General features: G+C 39.2%; 1 protein-coding gene across 3 annotated transcripts in view; it reads left to right on the top strand.

Annotated features, from left to right (window-relative positions):
- Positions 1-12217, top strand: part of PLEKHG1 (pleckstrin homology and RhoGEF domain containing G1) — a 239976-nt gene that overhangs the window by 178794 nt on the left and 48965 nt on the right. The window lies entirely within an intron of this gene.

The raw sequence follows: 12217 nt of genomic DNA on the forward strand, positions 1-12217 counted from the left end.
TTTGACTTCATAAATTTTTGTGGCCTGTCATGCCATGAAATCTTCTACCTAGAGACATGCTTGTTTGTATATGAGCCTCACAGTTATTCAAAATCCCATCCTGCTGCATCCTGCTGGCTCAGAGAAGAGACCTATTCGCCCTGACAGAGCAGAGGCATCTTTCTTCTACAACAGAACATGAACAGGGCATCCAAAAATATATGCTGGCTTTGTCCGCAGCATCCCCACCTCCACTGCATTTTCTAAAAATTTTCTTCTGCCTAAGGAGTAGGCAGGAGAGAGTAAACACATGATAAATACTTTAATCATAACAGATATTAATTCAGATTAATAATTAAAAATTGCAATGCTTAATTTAATTCAAACATGTATTGAGTACCTACTGTGTAGCAGGCACTGGGCTTAGAAAAGTGTCATGGTAAACAAGACAGACAGGGAGCTGAAGGGGATGGGGCGAGCAGATCAGTTCTTATAATGTATTGTGGTACTTCTTGGAAGGCCAGGTAAAGAGCACAGACTCTGGTTTCCAACATCTCTGGGCTTGCATGCCAACTGAGCCATGTATATATTCTTTGGGGAATTTTAAACAGAATACAGATGGTCCCCGACCTATGATGGTCCAACTCATGATTTGACTGTACAGTGGTGTGAAAGCAAGATGTGTTCAGTAGACACTATACTTCAAATTTTGAAGCTCCCTGTCAAGCACACCGTCACGAGGTTAAACAGCCAGTACACTTACAACCATTCTGCTTTTCACTGTCCGTACAGTATTCAATAAATTGCATGAGATATTCAACACTTTAGTATAATGGAGGCTTTGTGTTCAATGATTTTGCCCCAGTGTAGGCTAATGTAAGTGTTCTGAGCACATTTAAGGTAGGCAAGGCTCAGCTTTTGTGTTTGGTAGGTTAAGTATATTTTAATGAATTTTTAAAAATAAATTTATTAACTTGATTTATTTTTATTGGCAGTGTTGGGTCTTCATTACTGTGCGTGGGCTTTCTCTAGTTGCGGTGAGCAGGGGTTGGGGGCTACTCTTCATTGCGGTGCATGGGCTTCTCATTGCGGGGGGGGCGCGGGGGGCAGGGGGGAGGGTTTCCCACTGCGGTAGGTAGCTCCTTGTGTTGATGAGTGCAGGCTTCAGTAGTCGTGGCTTGCTGGCTCTAGAGCACAGGCACAGTAGTTGTGGCGCTCGGGGGCTTAGTTGCTCCGCGGCATGCGGGATCTTCCCAGACCAGGGGTCGAACCCGTGTCCCCTGCACTGGCAGGCGGATTCTTAGCCACTGCGCCACCAGGGAAGCCCTTTAATGCATTTTTGAGTTATGATATTTTCAGCTTACCGTGGGTTTATTGGGATATAACCCCATCATAACTGGAGAGGGATCTGTAGAAGAACTAACTCCCTGACTTCGTCTGCTCAGATCTTCCTTTCTCAGTAACATTTACCCGCGTGCCTTCTCTCTTTCTCCTGCCTTTGGCAGTTTCTGACATACCCTGTGATTGACTTTTAGGTCCGCTGCTGCTTTCCTCCCCACGCCCCCTCACAGAACCCTCCCTGAGGGCAGGGATCTGCTGGTTTTGTTACTACCAAGGGCCTTAAACAGTGTCTGGCTCACAGGACCCTCCAAACTTTTGTGGAATAAAGGAACAAATGGAAACAATAGGAATATCTACCTCATAGGGTTATTGCCAAGCTTCAGTGAGCTGATACACCTTAAGGGCCTTGCTCAGTGCCCGCACAGCGTAACCAGCACCATATTAACCAGTGATGACATTGATTTTGTTATAGTAAAATCCCCTTATCAAGTTCAACAATGCCCTGTCATTGGATGACTCGACCATAATGCAGATTATAAATCCTGCCGCTCTTTGCTCACTGAAGTTGGTATCTGTGAGCTCCTTGAGGGCAGGACCCAGCTCTCCATTGCCATCCCTAACATCCGTGTGGATCCCTGACACCTCACCCAAGCCTGGCCTCTGGGAGGCGTGTTTGCGTTACATCAACTCATCCCTTAATTTTGAAAGCCTGGAATATGAAAAAGTGTTACAACATCTCTTTTATTGGATTCAAATGACTTTGAAAACAAACCCAATTTGTATGTTCCAAGGCAGTGGTTCTCAACGTGGGCTACACACTAAAATCACCTGGGAAGGATTGTGTGTGTGTGTGTCTGTGGGGCGGGGCGGGGGGGGGGGTGTTACGTTTTGGGGGGTTTTTTTTGGTTTGTTGTTGTTTTTTAATATGATGACTCCTACCCCCAGAAGTTCTGATTAATTGGTCTAGGGTGGGACCAGGGCATCTGGATTTTTTAAAAAGTCCTCAGATGTTTGTAATTACATGCAGCCATGGTTGAGAAACACTGCCTAGATAAAATAAACACAATAATAAGAAAATAGAGAAGGGGCATTAAAAAATTGAATTAGGGGAAATTCCCTGGCAATCCAGTGGTTAGGACTCTGTGCTTTAACTGCCGAGGGCCTGGGTTCAATTCCTGGTCAGGGAACTAAGATCCCACAAGCCCAGCGGTGCAGCCAAAAAAAAACAACATTGAATTTAAGGAATTTAGAATCTGTGTGTTTATTAGCAATGTGCTGGTGTCAGAGCAGGCTACCATTTAGCAGTCGCTGAGGGTAAAATCCCAGGAGCCCCTCCGTGGCTTCTCTGCCCAGATCCCACCAATGGCACAATAAGCCAGGAAGAGGAACCAGGCCTAGATGCTGGGAGGCCCTGGCCTGAGACTTCTGGTGGTTTGGCTGTAAGTTGACTGTAATGACTGTTTATCTAGGGCTTGCTTCTTGCCAGAGACCATAAAGCTTTATGTGCATTGTCACTTTATATAAGTCTGGGCTTCTCTGACTCCAAACCCCAGGCATTTAGCCGCATTGCCTCCTGCCAGAGAGGAGCCCTGCTTTTCAGATCTTGTTTTGTGGCATAGTCCAGGAAAGGTTTTCTATTCCCTGGCACTTAAATCTTCATGTGTCTCCTAATTTAAAGGAAGATAAGACTGAAGTAGCCCCCCCCCCATGTCAACAAGAAGGGACCTTAGCTGCAAAAGTTGCAAGACTGAGAAGATCTTTACATGCCTGAGTCATTCTCAGTGCTTTTCTCTTTGGTGTTCTCTGGACGAGAAAGTCAGACGTGACTAAAATAAACTGAATCAGGGTGAGTGGATGATACTAGATGAGGCATCAGTGTACTGACACAGTTCTGTGTGACAGTGTTCATGCCTATCCCTTTTGTAGGTCACGTTCGTGTATCTCCTGCACATACATTGTCTCATTTAATACTCTTAACAGCTCTGAGACAGAGAAGATGCAAAATGTATACATATTGATTAGACACAAGAATCAGTGTAGAAAGTCCTTTGCTCAAGGACATAAAGCTAGAACTCCAACCTAACCTATTTCGAACACCTGGTTTTGTCAAATATCAACTGATATTCTTATTATTTTTTAATTATTTTCAAGAATATCTTCCTGTTTAATTTTTACAGTTGAATTGTCTGTACTATTTTGTCCCTATTGGCTTTTATTTCCTTTCTCTTAAATTTGGACTCTAAATTTAGAGCTCAAATGTCTTTGCTATTATATTTGATCAAATAAGAGTATTGATGTGACTTTTTATGTTGATGCCTTATGAATCCTCTATTCCATACCCTGCATCAGTTGATTTCAAAGATATAGCTATCTGGTAAATCTATGGTTAAGGCTCAAAATAATTTTAAAGTCTCTATTACTAGTTTAGGTCCAGGTTTTTCAACATAATATGCTATTGTGCTCAACTAAGCAAGATTTAAACCTCTAAAAATTAAAGAGGGCAAAAAGAAAATGGTTTTATGCTGGCCTGGAAAATTCAGCTGATTAGATTTTGTTTTTCAGGAAATATTCCCAAAATACAGGAAAGCATAGAGTACTGTGATAAACACCCATGAAGCACCCCCACTCTATCAAGGCCTTCCCTTGTGCTGTAATTGCTTTAGAAAGTCTGGAAAGCAAAAAGCATTATAAATAATGCTGAGTCCCCTGATATACCCCTCCTGACTGCATCCCGCTCTGTGGAGAATGGCACAGTGATGTGCTGGTGTACCAGTTCTCTAGGATGGGGACAAGCGAGGGGAAATCTGGGATTTATAGTGTTTGCCAACTTCTGTGGTGTAAACACACTCATCACAGCACATTTCAAGCTACTAAGAAGACATTACTAAACATGGAATTAGGAAGAGATGTACAGAATTGGCTCAGAAAAGCCAGTATAATCTGGCTCAAAATATCACTGTGACTGTAACTGCTGTCTAAGACTTGGTGTATCATTCCCGAGTATGATTTTTGTTGCCATGACTATATATGTAAGTATTTATTTAAAATACATTGCATGCTTTAACTTATTTCAAAAATGGCATAAATTGTGCCAACCTTTTAGAAGTTTTTTTTTTTTACTCAGTGTTGCTTTTGAGATTTATAGCTCTACTTGGCTTATTTTAACTGCAATGTAATATTCCACTGGGGGATATGTTACCTTGCACTTTGCCGACTGCAGTAAGACTAAGCCTCTTTCCTTGTTTTTTGGCCACTTTGATTTCTTCTTTCTGGCTCCTATCCATTGCCCATTTTTCTGTCAGGATGTTTCTTTTTCTTATGGTTGTATAGGAGTTCTTGATGAATTCTGCCCGGAGATCTTTGTGGAGTGTGTGTTGCAAACCTCCTTTAGTATGAGACTTGGCCTTTAACTTTAATCATGGTTTCTTTGAAAAGAAGTTGTAAAATTCATGTTTGACTACTCTAAGGAAATATAATTTTTATAGTATGTGGATTTTGTGTTTGCTTACAAAATTATCTACTACTCTCAGTTTGTAAATACAGCAAAACCTTGATTTGCAAGCATAATTCGTTCTGGAAACATGCTTGTAATCCAAAGCACTTGTATATCAAAGTGAATTTCCCCATAAGAAATAATAGAAACTCAGATGTTTCATTGCACAACCCAAAAATATTCATATAAAAATGATTACAATACTGTAATATAATACATAATAATAAAGAAAATACAAAATAGAAAGAAAAATAAATTAACCTTCACTTACCTTTTAAAACCTTCGTGGCTGGTGTGAGGGAGACGAGAGAGGAGGGTTATTGTGTAGGACAATTTTGACTACCACTAACGGAATCACTGCTATCTATTGGCTCAATGGAATCTTTTTCTTTTCATGCAACTTTAACAAGGAACCTATCCGATGACACTTGCTTTTGCCTCCTTTTGAGGATTTCGCAGAAGTGTGACATTGCATTGTCATTAAACAAATTCATCGCTCACACTGCTACAGCCTTATTCGGGTGGTGCTTTTCTACAAAAATTTGCACTGTTTCCCACATTTTACATATCTCCTTAACCTCATTTGAAGTGATGGATTCCTCCGCCTTTTTCTCCTCCTCCTCTGCAGACGAGATCTCCTCCATAACCTCTTGCTGTTGCCTACAATGCAGACCCATCAGTTCCTCAGTGGTCAGCTCCATTGGCTCAGTTGTGATCATGTGACATTTGGTGTCACGCACTACTTGTATTGCAAGACATCGCTCGTTTATCAAGTTAAAATTTATTAGAAATGTTTGCTCGTCTTGCGGAACATTCGCAGAACAAGTTATTTGCAATCCAAGGTTTTACTGTATACTCTATATTTTCCCTAAAAGTCTTAAAATTTTGCTTTTCACTTATGTCCTTAATATAGCTAAAATTGATGGAAGTATGGTATGTGACAGGAAATCCAAATCCCTATTTTCAGGTAATTCCCTGGTTGTCCCAACAAAGGGACTCCTCACTTTCATTGCTGAGGGCATGTGTTCAGTCTCTGGTTGGGGAACTAAGAACCCGCAAGTTGCACGGCATGGCCAAAAAGAGAAAAAACAAAAAACCCTTATTTTCATATGGCTAGTCGATGGTCCCATCACCACAGACTGAAAAGTGCATCCTGTCTATGCTGATTGGTAGTTCCACGTTCCTCCCAGGTGAAGTTCATATGTATGTATGGGCCTGTTTCTGGGCTCTGTGTTTTGTTCTGTTGTCCTCTTTGTCCATCCTTACTCCATACTATATTGTCTTATTTGTTAAACCCATATCGCTCTTCTTCAACAGTGGCTTAATTTAGCATTCTTAACTCTTAGCACTGTCAGGTGGTTTTGTTTGTTTGTTTGTTTTTTGTTTGTTTTGTTGCATTGGTTTGTCAAGCTCCATGAAGAACTCTGTTGGGCCTTTTATTGGAATTCAGTTTAATTTATAGATTAATTTTGACAGAAACTTTGAGTCATCCTGTCTGTAAACATATCTCTTCAATCAAGCTTTTTTAAAATGCCCTATAATACTGTTTTATAGTTTCTCCATCACATTCATACACTTAACTTTTTAAAACTTATTCTTTTTGATGTCATTGTTGACTAGAATATTTTTTCTATTTTAAATTAGCCATTATTGTCATGTAGGAATGCTTTTAGTTTTTACATGTTGATACTATATCCAACTTTCTAAACTGTCTCATCAGTTCTAATAATGATTTCTAGATCCTTTTGAATTTTCTATGTTGACAGTGGTGTCTGAAAATGAGGAGAATTTTTTGTCTTCCTTTAGAGGTCTTCTACCCCATATGTTTATTTTTCTTGTCTTACTGATTTGGGTAAGTCTTCCCATACAGTGTTGATTTGATGTTGGCATTCTTATCTTCTTTCTGACATTAGTAGTAATGCTTTAACTGTTTTAACATTAAGTATGATCTTTGTTCCAAGACTTAGATAGACACTGGTTTCTATTTTGCTAAGATTTTAGTGTGAATAAATATTGAATTTTATTGAGTGCATAATCATCCTTTAAGAAAACTAGCATATGGTTTTTCTCCTATTAATAATGTGGCAAATTATATTAATAGGCCTTCTGATTTGAATCATATACAACTACTAGAATAAACCCTACCTGGCCGTGATGTTTCATGTATTTATGCATGATGAGTTTGATTTGTATTTTTTTAAGAACTTTTTCACGCATGTTCATAAATGACAGTAGTGTATGATTTCTTTCCTCTTACCGTCTTTGTACAGTTTTGCCATATTACTAGATTCAAATTGTTATTTATGAACTGTTTTGGAATACAATTGAGATTTCATTTTTGTTTTCTTTTTTTTTTTTTTTTTTTTTGTAGCCAAATCTTTCTCTCATAATCCCTATAATAGCCTAGAAATTTAAGATGCTGGTGTTTTGGTGTCTGGAAGAAATTCCCAAACGGTCAGGAAACTAGCTCAATCCAAAGAAACCACTTTCCCCATTTTAACTTGCCCCTAAACTCCCAAAACTTTTTTTTAACTGCATACTAAAGAAGAGCTGTCAATTGTTTTTTACACAGCATCCCTTTCTTGTAATACAGAAGAGTTATCTCAACTGTAATTTCAATCTAGCTTTAAGGATAAAGAGTGAGGAAGTAGAGACCATTCCTCCACACTGGAATTCTATTTTTAAATTATTTTTTAGCAAGTTAAAATCATCTAAGCTCTCTTCCTTCCTCAAAACATGAGTAAAATTTTCCTTTTTCCTTCAACCCTTTCTCTTTATTCGGTATACCTATGTTGTCATTACTGTGTATAAATCTGGGCTGAATCTAATAGTATAAAGATGAATGACATCATTGTGTGGCAGAGGCAGTAAGTCTTATAATCAAGGAATGAACAAAATGCTTTGAGGACTCTGAGGAACAAGCAGTTAATTTTGTCTGAGGGGCTAGAGAAAGCATCACAAAGCAAGTAACTTATGTCTCAAGACAAAAAAATTATTTGGGCCATGCTTTTTTCCTCCTTTGAAATGTGCTTTAGAAAGCAAATCATGGGATGCATACAACAATAAGGCAGGGGAAGGTGGGGGAAGTTTTCTTTTCTTCGAATGCATTTTCATACCACCCAAATGTCCTTGGCTACTGCACAATAGTAGAAATACATGTTTACCCACAGGCTTTTTTCAAGTAGATTTTTCAAGGCCAGTGCCCATGTATCAGTGAAATTAATGGGGCATTTGGTACTATTAACCTCACCCCATTTTCTGTTCTCTCGTGCACATGTACCTCTGTGGATGCAACAAGTTAAAATGCCAGCTGACCTAGTTGGGTGGGTGGGAAAAGGAAGTGGTGCTTAGAGTCCATTGCAGACCGGAAGGGAAGAGGCCCTGTTCCTGAATCTTGTTCAGTGTAAGGCAGTAGAATCTTCAAGGTCATATTACAGTTCCTGGCTTCGAGTCCATATCAGGGGTCAAAGAAAATCTTACATGGAATGTTCTGTAAAAAAGAACTGTGTTTCTTCTAACTGCCCATTGAAAAAAGGAACTTGAACTCAAGTAAGAAATCTTTTCTTTTTCATGCTCCTACTCAAAAAGGAGGAAATATTTGGAACAGTTGCTCTGGGAAAAGGGAAAATACCCCAAACCTGAAGGTAGAATGACTCTAATTTTAGCTCTGAGTACAAAATACAATCTATGAGTCACTCCTTCCTGCTAGTGTACTTGTAAAGTTGTTCATTAGTTACACTGATGCTATGAGAAACCTAGTCCCCACCCCATTAGGCTGTAACTCTAGAAGTACAGTCTGTTTCTGATCTTTGTGGGGGTGTATTATTTTATAGTTAGTTGTCTTCCCACATCCTGTTGTTCACCAAACACCAGCCAGTGGCTTCTTTTCTATACCTCACACAAGAACGCACCATGTTCATTCTGTCCTCAGACTCGCTACCAATTTCTTTCTTTTTTTTTTTTTTTGACATACAATAAACTGATTATATTTAAAGTGTACAGTTTGATTTTTTTTCTTATTAGTAATGTATATATGGCAATCCCAATATCCCAATTCATCCCACCCCAACCCCTCCCCCACTTTCCCCACTTGGTGTCCATATGTTTGTTCTCTACATCTGTGTCTCTATTTCTGCCTTGCAAACCAGTTCATCCGTACCATTTTTCTAGATTCTGCATATATGCATTAATATACAATATTTGTTTTTCTCTTTCTGACTTATTTCACTCTGTAGGACAGTCTCTAGGTCCATCCATGTCTCTACAAATGTCCCAGTTTTGTTCCTTTTTTACAGCTGAATAATATTCCATTGTATATATGTGCCCCGATTTCTTAAATGACTTTCTCTTCCAACCCTCCCCAAACTCAGATCACCTCCTCGGAAAACATTCCATGACTGCTCCAATGCTCGTGCACCCCCACCCAGCCTCAGTCGCTCTCTGCCACACTGTCCTCTTTATTTCCTTCATAACACGTAGTACAATATCGTATTCTGTTGGGTTTTTTGTTTTTCAGTAAAACCAATACTTTACTATTTTTCACATAAACATTCATATCAAGCAATATTGTATGTGAGTTTCTATTGGTAAAAGAATGAAATTTCATTAGTTTTTTTAAATTTTTATTTTATTATAATAAGAGCACTTAACATGAGACCTACCCTCTTAAATTTTTAAGTGTTCAATACATCATTGCTAACTTGGGTACAACGTGGTACAGCAGATTCATCCTGTTTAGCTGAAATTTTGTGCCTGTTAGCAACTCTTTCATTTACTCTTTTTTTTTTAAATAAATAAATATATTTATTTATTTACTCACTTACTTATTGGCTAAATTGGGCCTTCGTTGCTGCACACTGGCTTTCTCTAGTTATGGCAAGCAGGGGCTACTCTTTGTTGCGGTGCTTGGGCTTCTCAGTGTGGTGGCTTCTCTTGTTGTGGAGCACTGGTTCTAGGCACGTGAGCTTCGGTAGTTGCAGCATGGAGGCTTAGTAGTTTTGGCTTGCGGGCTCTAAAGCACAGGCTCAATAGTTGTGGCACACGGGCTTAGTTGCTCCAAGGTGTGTGGGATCTTCCCAGACCAGGGATTGAACCCGTGTCCCCTGCATGGGCAGGTGGATTCTTAACCACTGCGCCACCAAGGAAGTCCCTCCTTCATTTACGCTTACCCCCACCCCCTGGTAACCACCATTCTACTATCTGATTCTATGAGTGTGACTATTTTAGATTTCTCGCATAAGTGGAATCATGCACAGTTTGTCCTGTGACTTGTTATTTCACTTAGCATAATGTCAGATTTCATCCATGTTGTCACAGAATTTCTCCTTTTTTAAGTCTAAATAATATTTCACTGTACATTTTCTGTTTCTATTCATCTTTGTCCATTCATGGGCACTTAGCTCGTAACCACATTTTGGCAATTGTGAATACTTCTGCAACGAACATGGTAGTGCTGATATCTCTTCAAGACCCTGATTTCAATTTTTTTGGATAAATACTCCAAAGTCAGATTGCTAGATCATATGATAATTCTACTCTTAATCTTTTGGAGAGCCTCCATATTGCTTTCCGTAGCGACTGCACCATTTTGCATTCCTACCAATGGTATACAAGCGTTCCAATTCCTCACATCCTTGCCAACAGTTGTTGTCTTTTGTTTGATACTGTGTTGTTTATTTCTTCAGTTATTAACACTTATCACTCCTGATCAGAGCATAAGCACCATAGGACAGAGCCTTTGTCCATGTTCTTCACCCCATCGCCTCAGTGCCTATAACAGTGCTTGACACACGAGGCTTTCAGTAATCACTCTGTTGAATGAAGAACAAACGGGGTGGTTGGCCAACTGTATCGGGATGATTGCTCTGATGACAGGAGCATGAAAGAAATCCGGCTATTTCCTCCTCACTGTTTCCATTATTTTAGAAAAGGGTTGTAAAGGAAAGCTGGCCAGGTGACTTTCACAAGGCCTCCCAGGCGGGCAATACCAGGCTGAAGACACCATGATGCAGAGTCTAGCCCTCAGCTTTCTTGAGTTGATCAGGAAACAAATCTTTCAACAGTTGTGTTTATAACAGAGTATGGGACTGGGATTCCAAAGCCCTGATACTAATCCCAGCTATGCCACTAATTATTCGCTGTGTGACCTAAGGTAAGCCACCCCCCTTTTATGAGCCATGGTTTCCTCACCTGAAAATTAGGGGTTGGGACTGGAAGGTGTCTGAGCTCCCTCCCAGCTCTGGTTCTTGAGCAATGAATACCATTCATTTACAGATGAGCTATACTAGATCCTGCCTGGGTCCCCTGAGACACTTCCTCCTACCAGGAGATCCAATCTGGAGATGAAATTAAACCTCAGAGGGGAGCTTGATGAGAGTGTAACATTGAGAACACAGGGAGTTAAATATTGTCAAGGAGTATTTCTATTAAGCCTTGAGAAGTAATATGATGGATTCTACTCAAAATTCTCTGTTCAGAAAGAAGATTTATATTGAAAGGCCTGGATACAAAACCTACATCCAGAGCACTCCATCTTCTAGTAGTGGAAAACACTGGTCCAGATATGTTGCTTCCTTTGCTGTTCCTTTTCTTTGACCTTTTCTCTTACTTTATCCACTATTTATCAATAGATCCCAATGATTAGATTTCAATTGTCTTTAATTTAATCACACCAATCTTTCTATAAAAGATATTGTTGCAAATATCAGAACTATATTTAAACAAAACAAAAAATAATCTTACAAATGGTATATTTTATAGGAATATTAGGAAAGAATGTTTGAAATTGGGACTATCCTGAAAACATGCATTGGTAAAAGTTCCTTTCAAAGTGCAAGATATCAATGGATTATAATGTAACAGGATATAGTATGTAACGGTTTCAGACTCCAACAAACCTCTAAGAAACTATCACTTGTTGAGTTTCAGTGTATCATCAAAGAAGGATATCCGTACTCATCTAAAATGACATTGAAATGCTCCTCCTTTTTCCAGTGACATAACTGTGTGAGGCTGTTGAATGCAGAGCATATATGAGCACCCATCTGTGTTCTATTAAGGTAGACATTAGAGATTTGCAAACAATGTAAGACAGTGCTACTCTTCTCACTAAATTTTGTTTTATAAAATCTAATTTTCAGAGAAAGTTACTTGTATTAACATGTACTAAATTTATAATTAAATGAATTGTTCTTTTTAAAATTATATAGCAGTCTTAATTTCTAATAAGTATTGATATAATCCACATAAAGGATTTTTAAGAGGTAAATAGGTCTTGCCACCAAAGGGGTTGAGAACTACTGCCTTGAGTAAGGAGCACCCCATGCCAAGCTCCACCTCTGTACAGAGTTTATGGTCAGCATTGTGGCATCTTACCTTCAAACAGGAAAGAACAAATGAAGATCC

This window comes from Hippopotamus amphibius, chromosome 6 (genome assembly GCF_030028045.1).
Source record: "Hippopotamus amphibius kiboko isolate mHipAmp2 chromosome 6, mHipAmp2.hap2, whole genome shotgun sequence".
In the NCBI taxonomy this organism is placed as follows: Eukaryota; Metazoa; Chordata; class Mammalia; order Artiodactyla; family Hippopotamidae; genus Hippopotamus; species Hippopotamus amphibius.